Source organism: Diabrotica undecimpunctata, chromosome 1, assembly GCF_040954645.1.
Source record: "Diabrotica undecimpunctata isolate CICGRU chromosome 1, icDiaUnde3, whole genome shotgun sequence".
Classification (NCBI taxonomy): Eukaryota; Metazoa; Arthropoda; class Insecta; order Coleoptera; family Chrysomelidae; genus Diabrotica; species Diabrotica undecimpunctata.
In genome coordinates, this window is record NC_092803.1 from 36,986,458 (window position 1) to 37,008,967 (window position 22,510).

The following is a 22,510-nucleotide window of genomic DNA, read 5'->3' on the forward strand; positions in this document are numbered from 1 at the left end:
CAACAAAGATGAAAAAGACCATTTCTTAAATAAATATTATATCAAATGCAAAACTTTTTTGAAACATCACCCTGAGATCAAGATTGTCCAGAGCGACAAAGGCAATGTCACTGTAGCAATGTACACTAGGGACTATATACAAAAATGTGAAGACTTACTCACCGACACTAAATATTATAAAAAGTTGAACAACAATCCCGTGTGTACTTTGCAACAAAAGGCTAATAAACTAGTTTCTGATTTGGTAAAGGAGAATCAAATAGATCAATCAGTTGGTAAAACTTTGAAAATTTACAATGCAATTGCTCCTAGATTTTATGCTCTCCCAAAAATTCATAAACCTACTCTGTCTATGAGACCAATAGTGTCCTCAATAGGTACACCTAATGGCCCAATAGCAAGTTTTTTAACTAATATTCTCACAGAAACGTACAGTAATAACAATGAGTTTTGCATTCAGGACTCTTTTAGTTTCAGTTCTTTTATTAATAACTTAAAATTACCTATCGACTATAAGTTCGTTAGTTTTGATGTAGTGTCTTTGTTCACTAATTTACCATTACACACAATCCTGGTTAGTGTTGAGAAACACTGGGATGACATATCAATGCACACAACCCTTAACTTAGCTAATATCAAAAAACTCATTTCTTTTGTTTTTGACTCTGATGTTTTTATTTTTAAAGATTGTTACTACAAACAAGTCTTTGGTACTCCAATGGGTTCCACTATTTCACCAATACTGTGCAATTATGTCTTGGACGACTTGATTAAAGACTGTTTGCAACAAATTAATTTTGAAATACCGTTCATAAAGAGATATGTAGATGACTTAATCTTGGCACTACCTGCAGACTCTATACAATCTACGTTAAATGTTTTCAACCAACGAAACCCACACTTGCAATTCACGTGCGAGGAGGAGCGGGAGGGATTTTAGCCTTTCCTTGACATGGGATTGCATAGATGTGAGGATAATGTTGTGAAAACACAGTGGTATAGAAAACCCATATGTAGCAATAGATTCATAAGCTACCATTCTTACCATCCTCCTAGGATGAAAACTAATTTAGTCCTAGCGATGAAAGAACGTGTCAAAAGGTTATCACATCCGGATTATCTCCAACATGATCTCAACCTCTTACGTAATATTTTTGTTGAAAATTCATATCCTCTAAGACTGATTAATAAATTAATTTTTAATGTTCCCTTTGTTAATAGAAATAACATACTTACAATGTCACAATCAGTGCCCTCAGCACAAAATAATTCTGCTCCACCAAGTGTGTATTTTTATGCCCTTCCATATATTCCGAACCTAACCGTTGAACTCACTAAGATTTTCAAAGAATTTAAGAATATCAAAATAGCTAACAAGAACATCAAAACCATACGTCAGCTGTATAGTAAAATAAAACAACCCCTAACTACTTTAGAGACTACATATGTTGTTTATTGCATTCAATGTACTGAATGTCCATCCACGTACATTGGTGAAACTGGAAGGAATCTGTCTAGTCGTATCATTTCTCATAAGAGTGACTGTAGATTAAACAAATCTACTTGTGCTTTGGCAGAGCATGCTATCGATCTAGACCATAAGATAGATTTCAACAATGTCAAAATATTAGCCAGAGAGAAAAATAAATTTAAGAGAACTTTCTTAGAGATGGTACATATCAGCAAGAGTGATAATAAAAATCTGAATAAAAGATCTGAGATCCAGAATCTTAGCAAAATTTACAATTTTATATTGACTTGTGACTGAGCTATTTTGCATCTCAGAATTTTCTTTTCTCTTTTTTAAAATTTCTTTATTAATTGAATTTTTTTGATCAAACTTCAGTTATTAATTCAGTTTTGTTTTGTTTGGTTGTTTTTTCTAAACCTATTTACTAAATACTATTTTCCTTTTTCCTGTTTATGTTATAAATAATATTTGTAATTTCCCGCTCAATTTCAAGTTGGTAATACAGTTGGTAGTACTCAAAATTCATAAACAGTATTTTGTTAGACATTAGTTTGAAAGTTGTTTTTTGTATTTTCTTCAAACTATTAAACAATAATTGTCCTCCCACTTTCTCTTTCTGCTCGTGAAATGTGACTGAAATCAAGTTTCCAACGACGACTGTTTTAACATTTTTTTCGTTTTTCGTTTTGTTTTTTAACTTTTTAACGTATGTTTTAATTTTCAAAGTGTCTTTTTAAACAGTAACATTTTTAAGGTTAGTTGCAATTTCAGTACATATCATGTTATTTGACGTTGTTATTTATGCCACGAATCTTACATTCGGGTAAGTTTTTTATAGCTTTTTTATTGCATCATTCAAATTGTTACAACATAGTAATTTTCTTTGTAGACCTTGATAAAGGTGGCAAAAAACCACCGAAAGCTTGGATTCAGAATAAATAGTTCACCTTAGCAAAGCTCTATTTTTTATTGACTACCACATCCAAAAAGAAAAAAGTATTTACATATTTTTTCCAAACTAGTCAAAAAATTTTGGACTACTTTTTCTTATATATATAAGAGTAAGAAAAAAGAAGTACTTGTGATTCGTTTGGAAAAAATATATAAATGTTTTGGATGGGTTGGAGTAAATAAAAGACTATTGGTTAACTATTTTTTTATCTCGAGCTTTCAATTATTGTGTTTACAATTATCAAGAGCTGCTAAAAAATACAAAATATCTTACAAAGTTGAACTAGAAAGAAAAAAATTTTTTGTTAACTCACCAAATAAAATTAGTTTGATTAATAAAATTGCTGCTAACATATTTCAAAAAGAATTAATATAAAAATGTTCTTATCTAATAAATTTTTCTCTGAAATTTTAATATAATTTTGAAAAAGTTTCTTAACACAAAAACAATTGAATTTATAAATAAGTAAGAATAGCGACCAATTACAATTAAGCCCTAATGTCATAAATGCCAACTTAAAATTTCTATTTTTGACAATTATATTGCCAAAAATAAAATTTTGTTTAAAAATTCTTTTTTGTTTAGTAACAAAAATTTATATGGAAAATTAAATCAAAATGTGATATTTTACTGGTTATATAAACTACTTACAAAGAAATAATATAATTATAAATTTTACTTAGATTTTGAATTTCTGATCTTTTGTTTAAATTATTATCACTTTTGCTACTACAAACCATTTCCAAAAAGTCCTTTTGAATTTATTACTTTCACTACACAAAATTTTAATGTTATCAAAATCCATAATATGGTCTTTATCGATTACATGCTCTGCCAAAGCAAAAGATGGTTTTTTAATTCTGCAATCACTTTTGTGAGAAATAATGCGATCTGAAAGATTTCTTCCGGTCTCACCAACATACTCAGCTTCAAATGTAGTATACAGCATTAGTTGTACTCAGTGTTTTTCATAAAAAAAATTATGTCGATATCTATAGTATTGAAGATTATACAGAACTTTAAGGACCGATTGTTCGAACGCTAATCAAAACTTGATTGTAATCAAATATTTAATTACAATCATATACGTCACAGCCGCTGTCAAAATTATTAAAAATTGCTTATTATTATTGATTTGTAAATAAAAACATGAAATTAACATCAGAAAGAGTTTATTTATGGTTTATTTTAAATTAAAACGCAAAATAATAAAATCGAATAAAATAAATCAGTCAACATAACCTCAAAATGTGACGTATTTGATTTTAATTAAATATTGTGTAATATTAAATTAAATATTAAAAGTTGTGATTAGCGTTCGAACAATTGAAACTAAATGTGACAAGTTTTTATTAACATTTAAAGCAAAAAAAACACTACTTACATATTTATTGACATGTCAAACATAACCTATACATATAAAACATAACCTAGATAATCTTTACCAATTTCCTCTCCCAAAAACACTTAATAATGAGTATTTCCACCTCTATATCGAATTACTTTTTAACAGCGACGAGGCATATTTGAAATCAAGCGGCGTAAATGGTTAGACAAAATGTCTGTAATATACCTTTCACTTGTTAAGAAACATCATCGTAAAGCAACAAGGTCCGTTCGCGCTATAAGAGATATTCCTCCCGAAACCATTACAGATCCTGCATTAAATAAAGTAATAGGTCGTATGTTGCACTGTGAATAGCGTTCTTTTGGCCGCCAAATAACTCTCACACGTCTATCTGAGCTGTATAAGCAATACCCCGATTCATCAGTGAACAACACGTACTCCCAGTCATCAACATTCCAGTCAAGGTGCTCTCTGGCAAATTGTAATCTACTTCTACGATGATTTACGTTTAAAGCTGGTGCTCTGACTGGTATCCTTAAATGCAGATTTTGTTCAGCGAGACGCCTTTGTATAGTGTTTCTACTAATTTTTATGAACATCTGCTACTTGTATTTGTAAATGTCTCACTGTGACAAAACGTTCTCTTATAGAACGAAGCCTGATAAACAGATCTTGGCGTGGTGTTGTGGGTCTTCCTCTTCCTTGTCCACGCTGTCTCATATGGTCCTTTAATGCTTCCATTAATGAGCATTACAATTCAATAAAATCACGTTATGCTTTGAACGTACTTTTTTTAATAATAAAGATATCCATGATTTTTTTACGAAAATGTTGAAAAAAATGAAGCTATCTCGAAATATTAATAAGATGTAGCGTTTGCTTCTAATAAATTCCACGGGGTGTTGCAGAATAAGATGAAAAAACAACTTTATTTTTACACCCCGTATAGGTAAAATGTTGACATTTCCCAGAAAACATTAATATAGTAATTAATTAGAAATATACCTACAATGTGAAAAAAAAAACATCGAAATCCAATTGGGGTTCAAACTTTCGTTTGATCTTAAAATCACCAGCATATTTTATTACAAATGATTTATTTGAATCTTAGAAATATCCTTTACTGTTTTTTTTTTCGTAGATGATTTACTTACGTAATATTTGTTTCTATTATCAACATCCACTAATCCACTTTGACTACTTTTTACTCTGTGGGTAATACCATCTGAATCTGAAATTAAATTATAACCATAAATCGTGGATGTTTTAAGGGTGTTTATTGTATATGAATTTAGGGCCTGGATTTAGTGCTCCCTATGTGCATTAATATCATTGTTCGTTCGATAGAGACGTTGTACTCTAATCAAATTTTCCCCTTGTAATTATCAAGACTATGGGGTAGACGCCAAAAAGCGTGTGTCACTAGGGTTGGCACGTGGCTTGAGACGTCTCTTGGGAAATGATCATAAAATCATAATATAAAAAGATTTTTTTGCATTCTGTTTTTTGCACTAGTCTACAAGGTGTGTTCAAAAAATACCCGGAATTTTTTATTTTTGAATAAAATATTTATTTATTCGTCTACATTAATGTTGTCTCCTTTAAAGTAGTCCCCATCATATATAATGCACTTGTGCCAACGCTTCTGCCAATCCTTGAAACTTCTCAAACTGGATCTGTGGGATAGCCTTTAGTTCTATCAGAGATGAAAAGTTCTATCATGAGAAAATTAATTAGAGTCACCATCTCATGTTTAAACCTGGTACTTATTGACCGGCCTTTTAAATAGACAACAACCGTATGTGTACTAAAGAAAAAATTAGGATTTCCAAGGAAAATTGTGAGATAATAAAAATGACTATGGGGATAAGGATAAATGAAGTTTAAATAAGTAAGGGTAAGACTGCGTCAAGCTGACATATCACCAACTGTGTTATTCAACCTGGTACTGAAGACAATAATCAGAAAAATCAAGATAAAAGTGGGTGGTCGCGCGATCTGTCGTTTCATTCGTTTTTATTTTATCTTCCAAAAGAAGAAAAATATTCGGCCTCATAAATCAGAAAACAAAATTGATAATGGGAGCAAAGACAAAACGAAAGAGAAGAAAACTTTACAGTTCAAATGGAAGGAGGTTATCTACAGTTTTCATAGGGTAAAAGAGCTATATAAGTAGGGGTGAAAATAAATTAAAAAGGTTACGAAGAACAGAAAATTAAAACGGGATTAAATAGCAAAAGGAAACAAAGGTCAAAGACTTAAGAAAACCACAGTGGTATTTTTCTTGTTGCTACACTCTTGCCGTGTCGCGTACAAAGAATATAGAAAGTAAAATATACAAATAATACTATTATAAGATGATTAATTAGTTATAAATGAAGGGTACCGGGGTAAAAGTAGGAATGTTACTTTTGTTTAATTTTTCAGGAGTGTATTTTCAAAGTTATAAGACTAATATTAATGATATATTTTTTCGTACATATAATAATTTTTTTTTAAATCATACGTTTAGAGATAGCGGTAGAACACCACATTGTAAGAAATGCACTTTCGCTGATTAACAAGGGGAAATGTCTCTTGTTTTAATGAATAGTGAATTTAATTTAAAAAAAGCAACAAAAATTAAAGGATAATACAATTTTGCGTAGTTCGTATAATAATAATATAATAATTGCGTATAATCCAACTTATCCTCATTCAACATGTGGTAGTGCTTTGAAATACTCTTCCGCATTCTTTGTGCAAAATCTGGACAGGTGCACAACGTCATCAAACTTTGCCTTCGAAATAGGAATCAAACCTACAAACAGAATACTTAGTTCCCTATACTACTACATTAATTTTTTACTATTTCATACCTTCAAACTTCAAAAGATAGTCTGGTAGTTCAAACTCATTGTCTTGCAAGTTAGAGTGCTTTGATATTGGACGGCGGTTTGCGATTACTGCAGACTCAAAAATACCATTATATGAATTTCGGTAATAAATAAAACCAGGGTGCGATTTTACAACCTTGGCTTCTCGAAGAGCTCTAGTTTTAAAGGGGCACTTCTTGGTGTAAGTTTTGTTCAGTTGGTTTGACCATTTCCTAAATAGGAGCTGATCCACCTCTATTGCATTAAAAAGAGAAGATTTCAGTCTGGCTTGACGACCAATCTCCATTAATTTATTTGGCTGCTCTACTTTAGCTTTTCAGTTAATTAGGCCCATATTCCTATCGGTTTCAAGATAGGGAAGGCCTCTTATAGGACAACATATTTTTATTTCATCAAATCTTTTTTTCTTCTTCTTCTTCCTACCTTATAAATAGGTAAAATGTCTGTTTTACTTCGGTTTTTAGCCTCAATTGACGTTGTCTGGCCATCTTTTCCTCGGTCGTCCCAATGATCTCTTGCTCTTCGTACTATTCTATTTTCTGTCATTCTTTCGATGTATTGATTCCATTCCACTTTTCTTCTTTTGGTCCACGCGTTTATTTCCTCTATACCACATCTCGCTCGTATTTCCTCACTTCTTTCTCTGTCTCTTAGAGTTTGGTTTGTTATTTTTCGTAAGACTTTCATTTCTGTTGTTTCCAGTAGTCTTTGTGTTTTCGCCGTATCTGCTCTTGTTTTCGCTGTGTACGTCATTATCGGTCTTATTGTTGATTTATATATCCTGGTTTTCGTTTCCGTTGTGAGGTATTTGTTTCTCCAGATTGTGTTGTTGAGACATCCTGCTGCTCTGTTTGCCATGTTCACTTGTTGTTGTACTTCTTCTTCCACTTTTCCGTATCTTGACAGTTTTATTCCCAAGTATTCAGTTTGCATCACTTGTTCTATTATTTTGTTATCTTTTTTCGTTGTGCACTAACTTGTGCACAAATCTTAAAACAGTATAATTCTTGTTTTGTCCTCCGCATGAATCACAGAACATGGAAATACGTCGGACATTTATATCAAGATGATTGTATACGAAATCGTGCAACATTAAGCACACATCATCACTACCTTTTTTTCCTACTGTTTCACGATAAGTATAAAATGTACTGACTCCATTTTGAGCATTTTATTAATAATTAGCTCCTCTGGTAAGTATATTTTGGAAGATTCTGCCAAGTTATAATGGTCTTTTCTGCCTTTAAACGATCTAATGTGGTTCGTTACTGCTTCTCTTTGTTCTTTGGAGAGTTTCCTAGGTCTTGAAGAATGATTTCCTCGTTGATCTCTTGGAAGCATGCCACATTATTTTAAAGATTTTGAAGGACCTCCATCTTTTTCTTGGTTATACCATGGGTGACCATAAAAGCTTTAAAGCAAACGTGAACTTCTTTTAATAATATTAATTACCACACAACAAATTCAAAACCGACGTTCACGTCAAAGGGAAGAGAAGGCTAAATTTAAAGATGCCGTATATAGTTGTAGAGTTAGGTTTATGAACAATGAGAATATTTTATATTCTCATTATTTATAAACCTAACTCTACAACTATATACGGATATTCTCATTATTTATAAACCTAACTCTACAACTATATACGGCATCTTTAAATTTAGGCTTCTCTTCCCTTTGACGTGAACGTCGGTTTTGAATTTGTTGTGTGGTAATTAGACCACATAAATATGAGTTTTGTTCATCAACAGAACACATTAAATTAAATTGCTTTAAAATACTGTTCGTACAGCCTTCAGAAACATTTTGAAAACATTGCAATCTTTCACATGGCTTTGTAATCTAAGTTTTTTACTTCATCAGTTATGCGACCAAATGATTTTCTTTTCTTACTTAACTTTACATTTGCTAAACTACTTATATCTATATCACTTATTTCTTCATCACTTGGCATAGTAAAATGATTTTGTATCAGTAACTTGAAGAAACTAACTTCAATATTACACCTCAAAGCAACACACGAAAACAATGAGTATTTAGTAACAATAAAAGCATCTTAACTTGTTTCTGCGTGATTCACAACTGACATTCCCCCTTTTTAACCGGTAACATCCTGACATTCCCCTTTCTTCTCCTGTATAGGTATTTTATTATTCGTGTTATCTCATGACACAACCCAATTTTAACCAGTGTTATTTACGTACAGTGAAGTACAGAATATAACCTCATCTAATGAATTATTAAAACAAAAAATGAAAATTTCTCACATTTCCCTGTATCCTTCAAATGAGAGAAAGAGAAGAGGAGTACGAACAAGGAAAACCCATAAACAGAGCTAAAAATTTTTTAAATAAAATATAATTTTTGTTCGATACCTAAAATAAATGAATCTGTACTATCAGTATGACTAAACAACATAATCAGTTTCTAAAAATTTTTAGAGAAATAACATTGTTTTTTGTATAAACATTATTTTTTGTTTTTAACAAATTGTATATTCTTTAATTTTTGGCAACTAAACCACCGAACGGTGGGAACATTTCTTTAATATGCGGTATCAGTTTTCAATGCCATGATGCTAAAACAATGGAACAATTAATTCATATAAAATGCAGAAAAAAAAAGATTAATTTTATGTTTATTGTAATTAATGTAATTTTAAATATTAAAAATAAAATAAAATTTTATTTTGATTTTTTGCTGGTAATAAATTCCCCAGTAGTTCTTGCGTTATTTGAAGTACCTTGATGATGAAGTTCAAATACCTGTAGTAAAGATGACTTAAGTAGTACCTTTCTTTGGATAACCGGGTGGTAGGTACCCGGTACAGGTTCGTGGTTGGAATAAGATTGAAGATAATATAACCAGACTGGTGATCTCGTGTGGCGCGGAGGGAGCCCGATCCAGTCTTGTTAGCATGAATTATATACAATAACCAGTGTCGTACATTCAAAACGGAGTTCCCTTTTATAATAAGGAAATAGATATTTTTCTTTGAAGATCGATAGTCACAAAGTATGAGAGTAATAACAATAAATATTTTACTATTGATATATAAAAAACGTAAGATATATTTGTTTACGAAAAATTTTAGCAAAGAAGTAGCAAAAGTATTTTATAGAATAAAACAATGGCGGTACCAATTTGAGTCTATAACTGTCAAATAATTGATCTGTTACTTTTTGAAATATGATAATTATTCAGTACAAAATTAAAGCAGGTCTTCCTTTGTCGCACAGTGGGACTAATTGCTGAAAACGCGGCCAAAAGTGTAAATATATATTATTTTGGATATAAATGTGCACTATAAGGTTTTCTACCATGCTAATTACGAATTTGATGTCAAAATTTAAAAATTCAAAATGACGGATCGAATATGGCGGACCAAATTTAATATATTTCGGATTATTTTGAGATAAATAGGTACTGTAATGGTACAGTACTGTTGGAATATTTTGGTCATGTGATGAGAGGGAAAAAGTACGAATTGCTCCAGTTAATTATCCAAGGAAAGATTCAGGGCAAACGATCGCATTCCACATGCGATCTTTTAACAGGATAACGCAAGATCTCATGTTGTCCGCGAAACCATGGAGTTCATCTGAATCTGGTATAGAGATTTTGGAGTGGCCATCAAGATCAGCTGATTTGTCAACCATCGAACATGTGTAGGATATGATACGTCGAAACCTAAATGGATTGCCACGTCCTCCAGCAAACTTAGAAAACCGGTGGCATGCAATAAGAAGAATCTGGATAAGTATTCCACAATATGATATGACCACTTCGATCAATGCCCCATAGAGTAACTGAGCGTATAGAAAATCAAGGAGGAGCCACTCATGATTAATTTTTTGACAAAAATCACGTTGCAAATTTATTTATGTTATCAAATAGTAAGAATACTGCAGAAAGACGTTAGTATTTTGTTCATATTTTTTATAGTTAATATTAGTTTCGCCAAGTAAGAAATCTTCGGATTTTTAATATATAAGGATTTTAAGATATGTTTTTAATATATAATGTATATTCGGGTTCGGATATAAGAATATTATAATGTACAGGGTGTCCCAAAACGACAGGGTTATTTATCTTCTTTATTAAGAAAAATTTTAAAAAAACTTCCATAGAACTTTTGATAAATATATTATAGAAGGGTTTAGTGGCGTACAAGAATTTTTTTAGGTGGTCTTACTACAGAAAAATGATTTCAACCTATGTTTTTTTATATGAGACACCCTATATATTTTGACATTTTTCGTTTACATTTTTAATGGTCTTTTAATGGTTTTAATTGGACTTTTAGTGTCTGCACAAGATGGAGCACCTGCCCATAATGCTGAATTTGTTGGAACTTATTTAACTGAAAAATTTCATAATCGGTGGATTAGAACTAATGGTCCTGTTAGGTGGCCCCCTCGTTCACCAGAACTAAATCCTCTTGATTTTTTTATCTGTAAGAAAAAGGTCTCAATTATTATTACAACAAGGGAGGCATTTCTAACATTTATTATAATTTTCATTTATTATTAATATTTTTGTTAATTGAGTTCGGGTTGTTATGTAGTTTTTTGTTGTTGGTAAATTTGTTATTCATATTTTTAAGTTGATTAATTTTAATTCTAATAAATAAAACTGTGGAGGATTAACATCTGCATAATAAACAGTTAGAATGCGTTTTGTTTTTAAGTGTCTTTAACATGATGTATAAAAATTTTATTTGCCGAGTAACTCGAAACAACGGAAAACAGATATATAGTATGTCATATTAGGTGAGAGAATTAAAAATGTAAACGAAAAATATCAAAATATATAGGGTGTCTCGTATAAAAAACATAAGTTGGTATCATATTTCTGTAATGAGACCTTTTCCCAATAACGAAGATATATAACCTTGTTGTTTTCGACATTTTTCAATATTCGTTCTAAAACTCCTTAATGTTTTTAACGAAAAAGGAAGTCATGACATATTAACTACTTTTTTTTTCTATTATCTCTAGTTTTGTACACTGCAAGACATACCAATCTGGGACACCCTCTATACTTCCATAAATAAGTATCTAAAACAATATTTGTCCTTCTAGGCATATATATATATATATATATATATATATATATATATATATATATATATATATATATATATTGTTATGATATGTAAAATCGAGAAAAATATTGGGTTGATTAAAATATTTCAAAGTTCAAAAACCTTAAAATAATTCAGATAAGTAGGATAATAACCAACAAACATTTCGAAGAAGGAAAGTTTTTAAATTCTTGGATTACCTGTATTAAACAAAATGTAAGCTATGCATAAATTATTTCTTTGTTATACTTGAGTGACCCGCATAATTTTAAGTGAAATCCAAAGACAATTGAACAGGGTTTTCCAAATACATTAATGCAGTGATTAGAGACAATAGAAGAGATTTTAGAAGGAGGTTTTTGTTAGTTTTTAAGAATTATAGAAAAATATTATTTGTAAATAAGTTTTAGGAAATTTTATAATTATAGGTAAAAATTTGTTTGTTGTCGAAATGAAAAAATGGGGGAATTGTGACGAGTTTTGATTGGCGGAGATTGAAAAAGGTGGGATAGGTATGTAGGAATGGAAGTTTAGCTAAATTTAGGAGAGAAAAAAGAGAATCAGTTGGTTTTCCAAGTCTGTAAGACGAACAGTGATTGTTCTCTGGCGGTTCCCGAGAAGTAGCAAGCAGTAGTGTTGAATGTTAGTGAGTTTTTGTGGAGTTAGTGTATCTGACAATGGGCTGAAGCAGCAAAATATTGTAAGTCATATTTTTCTACTTATATTCCAAGAGTCACTGTTCAGGCCAACGAGAGATTCAGTTTATCGTAAAGAGAAGATATTCCAAGAGTCATTTTTCACTCGGGCCAACGAGAGATTCAGTTTATCGAGAGGAGAAAGGCTATCATAATTTGAATGATTTGTGCTTTTGAAGGAGATCATTAAGGACGATATACTTGCAACAATCTGTTGTAAGATTGCTGATTACATAGGGAGCGGTTGAGAGGAGATAATATAGTCTACAAGGAACAAGGATTTGGACCACTCATCATCAGAGAGAGATATTTTTGTTTTCTGCAGTTTTTTCTTTTATTGATAACACAATTTTTACACTTAATTTAGAAAGGATATAAATATTTTGATTAGGAGAGTTAGAATAGTTTGGGATTTTGAGATTTCAATTAATATTGTTTGTACCATTAATTTTGATTGTTCACGTACGTAGAACAAAATTTTGAGAATCATTATATGATATTTGTTTATTGAAAACTTTTGAGTGTGAATTATTTCATTATTTTTATTTCAATATATAGTGTTAGATCATATGTGTTTTTTATTATTCCGGTATTCTTTGGACCTTACCTTGCACATGTAATAGCATAGATATTGAAGCACGAATTTAACCCTGAGATAAAAGAATTAAAAATTGTGATAAGAGTCATAATCATATTATTTAAATAATTTTAATTAATCAAAAAAAAATTAATTAGCTAATTATTGCTTGGCGCACCAAGACTTTAAATATCACAATAATATATATATATATATATATATATATATATATATATATATATATATATATATATATATATATACTTTAGTTTATTTTATTCTATTTTATTTTATTAAGAAACACGCATCTTAGTCCACCATAAACATCTAAGCTATCCTTCCAATAGAGAATTTGACAGATCTCTTGTCAGTGAACATAGAATTCAATGGAACGGTATTATAGGCTGTTAGTCAACTTTCAAATTGGTAGTACACTCAACGCCAATTATAAACATTTACAGGTTAAAATCATTCATAATTTTATTTTAGAATTTTTGAAAACGATTTCCGGGTTGAAAATCGAAACAAAACGTAATTTGTCAAAACAAATGTAATTTTCATTACAATTAATCAGTTACAATTACAATTGCGGTTTAACTCCACATAAAATAATATCAAATTTATTATTAAACCTTTCGTATCTCAAGAAATATTTTTTGCAATCATACCCATTTAATGCATTGAATGAGTGTTGCCCTAAAGGCACGCCCATGCTAACCAGATGGACCACGACCAAAACAAAACAAGAAGTAAAAAGAATCCATAAAGGAGATTGGGTTAGTCAACCTCAGCGTGGCTGTCAGTTCGCCACGCCAGCCCACCTACTATAGCGTAGCCCTACGACTAGCCGGAGTGTTTTCGAAAACTTAACAAGCCTGTGAACATTCTCTTTTGTTGTGGATGGTGGTAAAAAGTTAATGTACAGTTTGGCAATTATTAAGTGATTCTTTGTGTTGTTGAAATAATTTTTGTTTAACGGGATTAGTTGTTGGAACTCCAATAGTTAATGTTTGTGTAAGTATTTTGTCACATAAATATTTATCTCAGCTTTAGTTAACTTGGTTAGGATCTGTTAATCAGTCAGTACTGATATCTGATATTGAAACATATTTTTTTATCGTGGATTGTCAGCTGCCCTCCAATATTTTGGGACATTCGAGGAGAACGTTTATCAGTTGATTACTCTTTCATTTTAATAGTAGTCATCTTGAACTTCACACTGTTACTTTTTGTGTCATGTTTTTGTTTTACCTACAATCTTAAGATAACCTCAACCTCGTGGGATAAAATAACTTCTTCTACTCATAATATAGTAAGAAGTCATTCCTGAGGTAATTTAGCATTTAAACCAGCTGTTTACGTCAAATAAAATAGTCTGTAAAACTTTTGAGGAGCTTTTACATTGTGTAATAGTTTTAGAATAATTTTTACAAGTTGATATTGGTTACGCTTTTAATAATTGATCTTGAAATTCAATTTAACACATTTAATCTCGATGTTTTTTACAAGACTATCATGATGAAAATATTAAAAAATTCTATAGTGATATAGAAAGAATATTAGCATTTACAAAGAACAGAGAAGGGGAAGATAGCAAAGGAGAATATGTGCTAGGAATACTAAACGAAAGAGAAGATATGTTGGCGTCTTTTTGTTTAGAGCAGTAAGTAGTAATGGCAAATAAAGCGTAACCTGTACGCCTGGAGATCATCAGCAGATACACCTGAACAAGTACCGTAACCAAATAGTAATATATCGCTGATCACAAACGGAAACAAATTATCCCAAAGTCCAGGGACAAAGACAAAAACGGAAACAGATTACCAGCTATAAACGAACAGTTATAAGTATGGAACAACTACATTTCTGATTTTCTGAATTATTTGAAGGTAAAAGAATAAAACAGAACACTCTACACATATTTCAATAGCAGGTCCATCAATAACAGAAAGCTAAGGGCAATCTTCTTCTTCTTCTTATTGCGCTACAACCATTTGTGGGTCTTGGCCTGCCCTCTACACATATTTCTATAGCAGGTCCATCAATAACAGAAAGCTAAGGGCAATCTTCTTCTTCTTCTTATTGCGCTACAACCATTTGTGGGTATTGGCCTGCTTAACAACGTTATTCCAATCTCGTTCCATTCACTGCCTGATGTTCATGGTTATAAGATCTTCTGTCTAAGTTATAAGGCAATATAAATGGCAAAAAATGGAAAAACAGTCTGCCCTGATGAGGTGAAAGTTGAAATACTAAAGTTTTGGGAGATTTCAAGAGAGATCTCTTTAACAAAGTTTATGACACGGGGATATTACCAACTCATTGGCTTAACTCGACTTAAGCCAGTTTTAATACCAAAGAAACACCGTGCAACAAGATGCAGTGATTACCGAGCAATAAGTCGTATGAGTCACATTTTAAAGATACTCCTGCAAGTAATACAAAGTGTACGACATATTAGAAGAGAGAATTAGTAATACTCAGTTCTGATTTAGGAGTGGCTTGGGTACCAGGGAATTCCTATTCAGTATATCCCAGTCAAACTGTGAAAAAATCATCGATTTCACGTAAAAATCTTGTCTACGGTTTTGAAGGTTCTAAAAGGTATATGAAGGATAGCTGATGAGAATACGTGAACACGTACAGCTAATTTTGCTTTGCTTTTTTCTTAAGAACCATAGAAACAAAAAATCATTTTTTGCCTATAAACATTTCTCATACATTTTAGAGAAAAATTGTTCAAATAAAAGTTGTAGACCTTACAAAGTTCTTTAATTTGTAAGTTTCGAAATTAAAATACATGAACAATTGACCGAGAAAAAACCGTTGTAACCGTGTAACCAGTACACCGGCAGGGCTGGTGTACTGTTGGCAGTCCGTTAATATATGGTTGATTTACGGTAAGGGCACAATTGCACTGTTGACATGTTGGATGTTTATCGGTGGTCATCAAGTAGACATATGTCAATCTTTTATGGTTGATTCGTAGTGTTCTTATTATCCGTGATTCGTTGCAAGTGAGGTTAGTAAGATTTGGTCGAGTCATTTTAGGTTGAATTGTGTGTAGTGCTGTATCCAATGCAATTATTCCAACGAGCTTACCATGATTCTAGGATTGACTTTTTAAACTTAGCTTTAAGGTCTTTGCTTAAAATTTATAAATTTTAATAACTTTGTTTTTTTAATAATGACATATAATATAACAACTTGAAATTATGGCAATTAATGGGCCATTGAAGTGTACTAAATATCAGCTAGATCGACCAAATAGTAAGTTATTCAATGTGTCTATCCCGGAGAGCGATTATTTAAATAACTGTACTTACCCAAACAGTGACTCTAGAGGTACTTACAGGTCGCAATCGATTCTTTAAGGCTTCAGTTTTAAGATATATTACAAAAACTTCAACGTCAAAAAAGGAACCTATAACCAATAGGAACCAAGATAGCATTTTTTTAAATCATATTTCCTTTGTTTATTAACATTAAGAGCTAAAAATTGAAGAGGTTATAATTGAAGATCTAGATTTTATTATCCAATTTATAGATGGCATATACAGAGAAGGTGTATAAGTATGTGTATATAAGTAGGTGTATATAGGTAAGAAGTTACCCCGTTAAAGTGATGTTTCTCTTAAAATACTGCCACGTTAAAGTGAAGAGGAGAACTTTCCCAGCTTCGTTTTTAGAATTAAACTTCAGATTAAAACGCGCTGGAAAAATTTGCAATATCTCGCAGAATGTCTCCTTTGCCCGGAGAATATTCATTTTTTAACTGGAGGAACTCGAGAAAATAATAAGAACTGGTACACTTTCACCTCCTGGAAAAATAAATTATTTCTTTGAGCAGTATTTGTTTTTACGATTGGTAGGTTGCTAACCTTGCCAGATACCTCTAGGAATAGTCAAAACGATCGAACATATCTACCAAAACAACACAATAAAAGTAAAAGTAGAAGAAGAACTAACCGACCCTATTGAAGCTGGCAATGGGATACGACAGAGAGATTCCCTGAGTCCTCTATCGTTCAACCTGATTATGGATGAAATAATAAAAAAAAGTAAGAACTAAAAAAGGATACCAAATGGGAGAAAAACAACTTAAAATAACCTGCTATGCAGACGACGCAATACTACTCTCTCAAAGTGAAGATGATTAACAACGTATGCTGCACCAATTTAATATAACTGCCAGAAAATTTAACACGTTAATTTTCCCAAAAAAGACAAAATGCATGGTTACAACAGCAAATTTACTAAGATGTAAATTGTAGCTGGAAGGTCAAATAATAGGACAAGTGATTGAGTTTAAATATCTAGGCATCACATTATCTAGCTACGGAAAGCTCGAAGCTGAAGTGGAAGATCAAGTGAATATAGCAAACAGAGCCACAGGCTGCCGAAATAAAACAATATGGAGAAATAAAAATATCGAGAAAGAAACGAAGGGCAGAATTTACAAAACAGTCATCAGACCAATAATGACATACGCGATAGAAACAAGACCTGACACAGAGAGGACAAAAAGGATGTTATAATGAAAATGGATGTTATTTTAGAAAAATTGATGGCAAGACACTATGGGACAGAGTTAGAAGTACAGATATACGACGTAGATGCAAGGTGGAGAACATCAAGAACTGGATAAGAAATAGAAGAGTAGAATGGAACGATCATATAAGCCAAATGACAACAAATAGAGTAGTAAAGACGGCAAGAGACGGTTCCCCAATAGGAAGACGATCAGTAGAAATACCACGAAAACGATGGAACGACAACTTACTGGAGGCACATTGAAAAACAGACAGTCATGTCTATATAAAACGAAGAAGAAGAAGAGGAAAAATAAATTAATTAATTTTTTCCATACAAAAAGTATTGAATTTTATTATTATTTAAACATACTAAACATGAGACGAATATTGATATCCTCCTCGTTCATGTGCTGAACGAATATTAGGAGAATATCAGAACGGATTCAGAGCGGGGAGATCAACAATTAATTCCATACATACAGTGGAGAAAGTAATTCAAAAATCGAGAGAATACAACAGAGACATGCACGTAATATTCGTAGATTTCAAGAGCGGTATTCACGGTAGGGAAACCCCATAGGAGCGATGTGGAGCGCAGTGTCAAGTTCGGTTACAAATGAGCGTAGAAAGGCCAATATTCCAATATAGAAAGAACAGAAAATAGAAAAAAGAAAAAAAAAGCTTATAAGACTTATTATTCCTGATATGCCAGAAACAATTCTATACCCAATGGTTTCAACGGGATGGTTTTACTTGCCGCAGCTCGAGAGTATCCTTAGAACTGCTTCAAAAAAATGGAGACGGCGTAATTTTTCACAACAACTAATATAACAACTGTTCATGCTTACTTATTAGCATATGCTGGATGGATATAGAGTATGTTAGAAACAAGTCGTTTAATAAAAACCTATCGACAACTATTAATGAACCCCGTGAAAAAATATTGGTTCATGTCAGGAGAATGTAGTAGCCTATTTTTGTAAGCATGGTTCGCAATCTTGTTGCATTGTTAGTTAGTACTGCCTGGAAATGGTTTCAATGTACTCGTCTACAACGGACAAACGAGAATTTTTTTATCGTAGAAAAACTTAAAATTGGGATTACTTAAAATTTTGTTTACGATTAGAAAACGTACAAATATTACAAAAATAAGCACTGACAGATTATCATAATAACAGACTTTTATCAAGAGACATTTCCCATTTATCACAAATTAAAAGAATTTGCCCTTTTAAAAGTAAAATTTGTTTATTTTCGTTCTGAATGATACAACGATTGCGGTACCTAATTGGGACGGCCATTATGCAATATTAATGGATTCAACTTTTTTCTTGTCAAGAACAACGATGCAACTCAACCAAAAGCATAACCAAATTATTTGACGATTTGCAGAGGTGGACTTGTTTCATAATTTGTTAATAACGGGAATTCATACATATTCGTGTGATATACAAAGCTGTATTATTTTTTTTTTAATATAAAATTGCTATTACGTTCTACATAACTGCATTTTTTCACCTCTACGTTTCTCGTCCTCAGATAAAATTTTAATTCTATAAAAATTTTATTACTTTATCTTTTCCTGTTGAACACATATTTAATGTTCATTTTTTTTCTCCAAGATGTTTAATGAAATTTTTAGTATACAATACAGCAGTGGTGCTCAAACTTATGCTGCATGAGATCTACCACATAAACTGCAAGCTTCCGGAGATCGACTGCTATACCCTGTTTTTAAACCAAGAGGAATACCTTAAAAAAGTTTACTCCACTGTTATGAAATTTTGACACTAATGGCATTTCATAGGATAATTAAGTTATATCGGCGATTTTTTGTATTTTCTGCGCTATTCCTTTAATTTTTAGATTTTTAGTCTGTTTTTACATAAAAGGGAGTTGTGTTTAGAACTCTTTAGCTACGTATTAATATAATATAATATTTTTGGATTACCGTCGAAGGCCGATATGATCAACCAAAAAAGAAGATGTATTTGGTAACTTTACTGTGACTTTCTTGGGTGTGAATCTGTCTCTTTAGATTTCTGCTCCTGATTTAAAAACAAAGCATAGTAAAAAAAAACAATTTTGAAAATAAAAAAACTTTATTGCACATTTCTAGTCGATAAAAAGTTGTAACTACAGAGAGTTGTAATTAAAGTCATGGTTTTCATATTAATTTTATTTGGATGTTGATGTATGGCACTGTATATCATCCACAAGTACTTCATATGATGGTACATAATTACCGAGGGCCAAACGCAAGCATGAAGAGAGATGTTCGTCAGTTAGCCGATTACGATATGTTGATTTCACTATCTTCATTTGGGAAAATGCAGATTAACACAAGTATGTTGATTCAAAGAATACTGCGAGCTGCAGAGCTACTTGTCTCAAAGACGGATATTTCTCAGACGATATGAAAGACCAAAATTTCGTATCGGTCGCTCTGGATTTAAGGTGTATTTAAGGACGGAAATAATCTCCATATTGAACTAACGGATATTTCAGTGGCTATTTTTTCCACGTCTTCACACAATAAAATGGATTAGACATGAATGCTACAATATCTGTCAGTTTTTAAAATCAGCGAAGCGTCTTTCAAACTCACTATGAAGTGCTTGCAGCTCCGTTTTGTAATAAACATAATTCAAATGAGCGGCTACCCTTTTTTTCAACGATGGAAAGTTGTTTAAATCCTTTCTGCTAATTTGCTTAATCAATAATTTCAATTTGTTGACAAAAGAATGTATTGCGCTCATCATATCGATAATTGTTATATTTTTACCTTGTAGTTTAAAATTAAGGAAGTTCAAATGATTTGTTAAATCTATTAGGAAAGCCAGATCACTGAGCCATTTTTCGTTTTGAAGTAGATGAGTGTCGTCCCCTCGTTCTTCTAAAAAAGAAATTATTTCGGGAAGTCGCTCCTAAAACCTATCTAAAAATTTTCCAAGGCTCAACCACCTCACATCTGTATGCAGAAGTAAATCAGTGTGTTCCGCGGAGTCACTAGCTTCAAATTGCGCTTTAAAAAGACGACGTTGCAAGCTTCGCGCTCTGATTGAATTCACAATTTTTGTTGTCATTTTCATGTCGTCCATATTTAAAATTTTTAAACACAAAACTTGCTGGTAAATGATGCAATGAAATAAAAAAAACTGTGAAAAGTTATTGTTAGCTCGACATAATGCAACAAATCCATTGTTAACGTCAGTCATGGATGGTGCACCATCTGTTGTAATATACACGAGTTTGTAAATCGGTAGCTCGTATTGTTTTACAAAATTTATAAAAGCGTTGTATATATCTTCTCCGCAAGTTTTTTCTTTCAGATGCAGCATTGTTAACAATTCTTCTTTAGCCAACATATCAGAAAATACTATCTGAATGAAAATACACAACTGGGCGGGATCAGTCATATCGGTTGACTCGTCATATTGCAAAGAAAAGTACATATCATCATAATTATTTCGATCATGCACGTATGTTGAGTCAGGATAGTCCCCGTATTTTCTCCGTGAATCGCGATCGACTTCAAAAACTTTGGCGATCGACCTTTTGAGCACCACTGCAATACAGTGTCCCAGACAATGGCCAATCAAGGCGAGAAACAGCAATGTTCCAATTTTTAGTAATGGAAGCTGACCAAGAATTTAAGACTAATTAATCAAGAGGAAGTGTATTTATTATAGGAAAAAAAAATAAAAGAAAAAGAAAAAAAACCTATAACTAAGAAATCAAAAGTTTCTTTAAAATTTAAGAAAACCCGTCAATTTGTATTGGGAAGGGGACGAATTGGGAGGGGGGCAAAATTCATGCCCTCAAATTTAACCCCCTACTGCCCCTTCTCAGAAATAGGGGAAAGATAATTTTGGATTTAACTAATTTATTGGTTGAATACCAGTAATAACAATAAAAACATAAAATTTTACCAAATTAACGAATTACTGTGTTAATTTAACCCTCCGGTGTCCACGCAGCGGCACTCCGTGTCGCAATTTTAATATTTTAATAATTTTTACCAATATTCTTTCGTATACGCTACTGTCTATTTAGATATGTGCACGTGACTATATTTAAAATATTACCTGCTGATGTCGCATTTCCTAAAGTGTTGTATCAGTTTGATATTGACCATTAAAGTGGCAGTTGTTTAATAGCGGCATTCCGTACCGTAGCGTAGCTTGTCATGTAAGTAAAATTGGTTCATACAGTTTTTTAGCACTTAAATTAACTGATGTACTTTTTGTCATTTTGGGGGTACAAAAAGGTCAATTAAGTATTTGACAGACATTGAGTTGCAAGAGATTGCGGAAAATCTATCTGATTTTGACGAAGATATTGCTGATTTTAGTCATTCAGATGGAGAACAAGAAATTATTGAAAATGACAATTACGACAGCAAATCGTAACTACCTGGTAGCGATGATAACGATGATATAGGTCTGTTAAAAGAGCCAGATGATAGTGATTACCCATTTTATATGGGCAAGGATGAAGAAACAATTGGGAAAAGTACCCCAATAGCTTATGGCAATAAAACCAGAGCAAAAAATATTATGAAATAAGTTTCTGGACCAAAAGGCAATGCAAAAAACATATTGAATCCATTAGATTCGTTTCTTTTATTTATAACTCCAGCTGTGATTGACAGTATTGTTAATTGCACTAATATATGTATATATCCACAACAGAATAGCAAATAATCTATCTTGCCAGAGAGACAGAAATTGCCAATTACCTTGCAGTAAAAAAAAAGGAAATTATGTAAACGTTCAAGAAATATGGGCAAAGGACAGAACCGGTATGATACGGGCCAGAGCTGCATGTGGTTACAAAAGATTCCTCTTTCTCCTTCGTGCTCTTCGTTTCGATGATGTTAAGACACAAAAAGATCGTGAACAAAATGATAAATTAGCTGCTATTAGAAGTATATACACAGACTTTTTGAATAATTGTATGAGTAATTACTG

At 32.0% G+C, this 22,510-nt stretch overlaps 1 protein-coding gene across 2 annotated transcripts in view; it reads left to right on the forward strand.

Moving 5' to 3' along the window:
* LOC140448109 (uncharacterized) overlaps positions 1-22,510 on the forward strand; it is a 134,994-nt gene that overhangs the window by 67,441 nt on the left and 45,043 nt on the right. The window contains exon 1 of one of the 2 annotated variants that reach the window (XM_072541190.1): positions 13,809-14,016. The exons of the other annotated variant lie outside the window; for it this stretch is intronic. The gene's annotated coding sequence lies outside the window, so the exon portion shown is untranslated. Of the gene's footprint in view, positions 1-13,808; positions 14,017-22,510 lie in introns of those variants that run through there. 2 annotated transcript variants of the gene reach the window in all.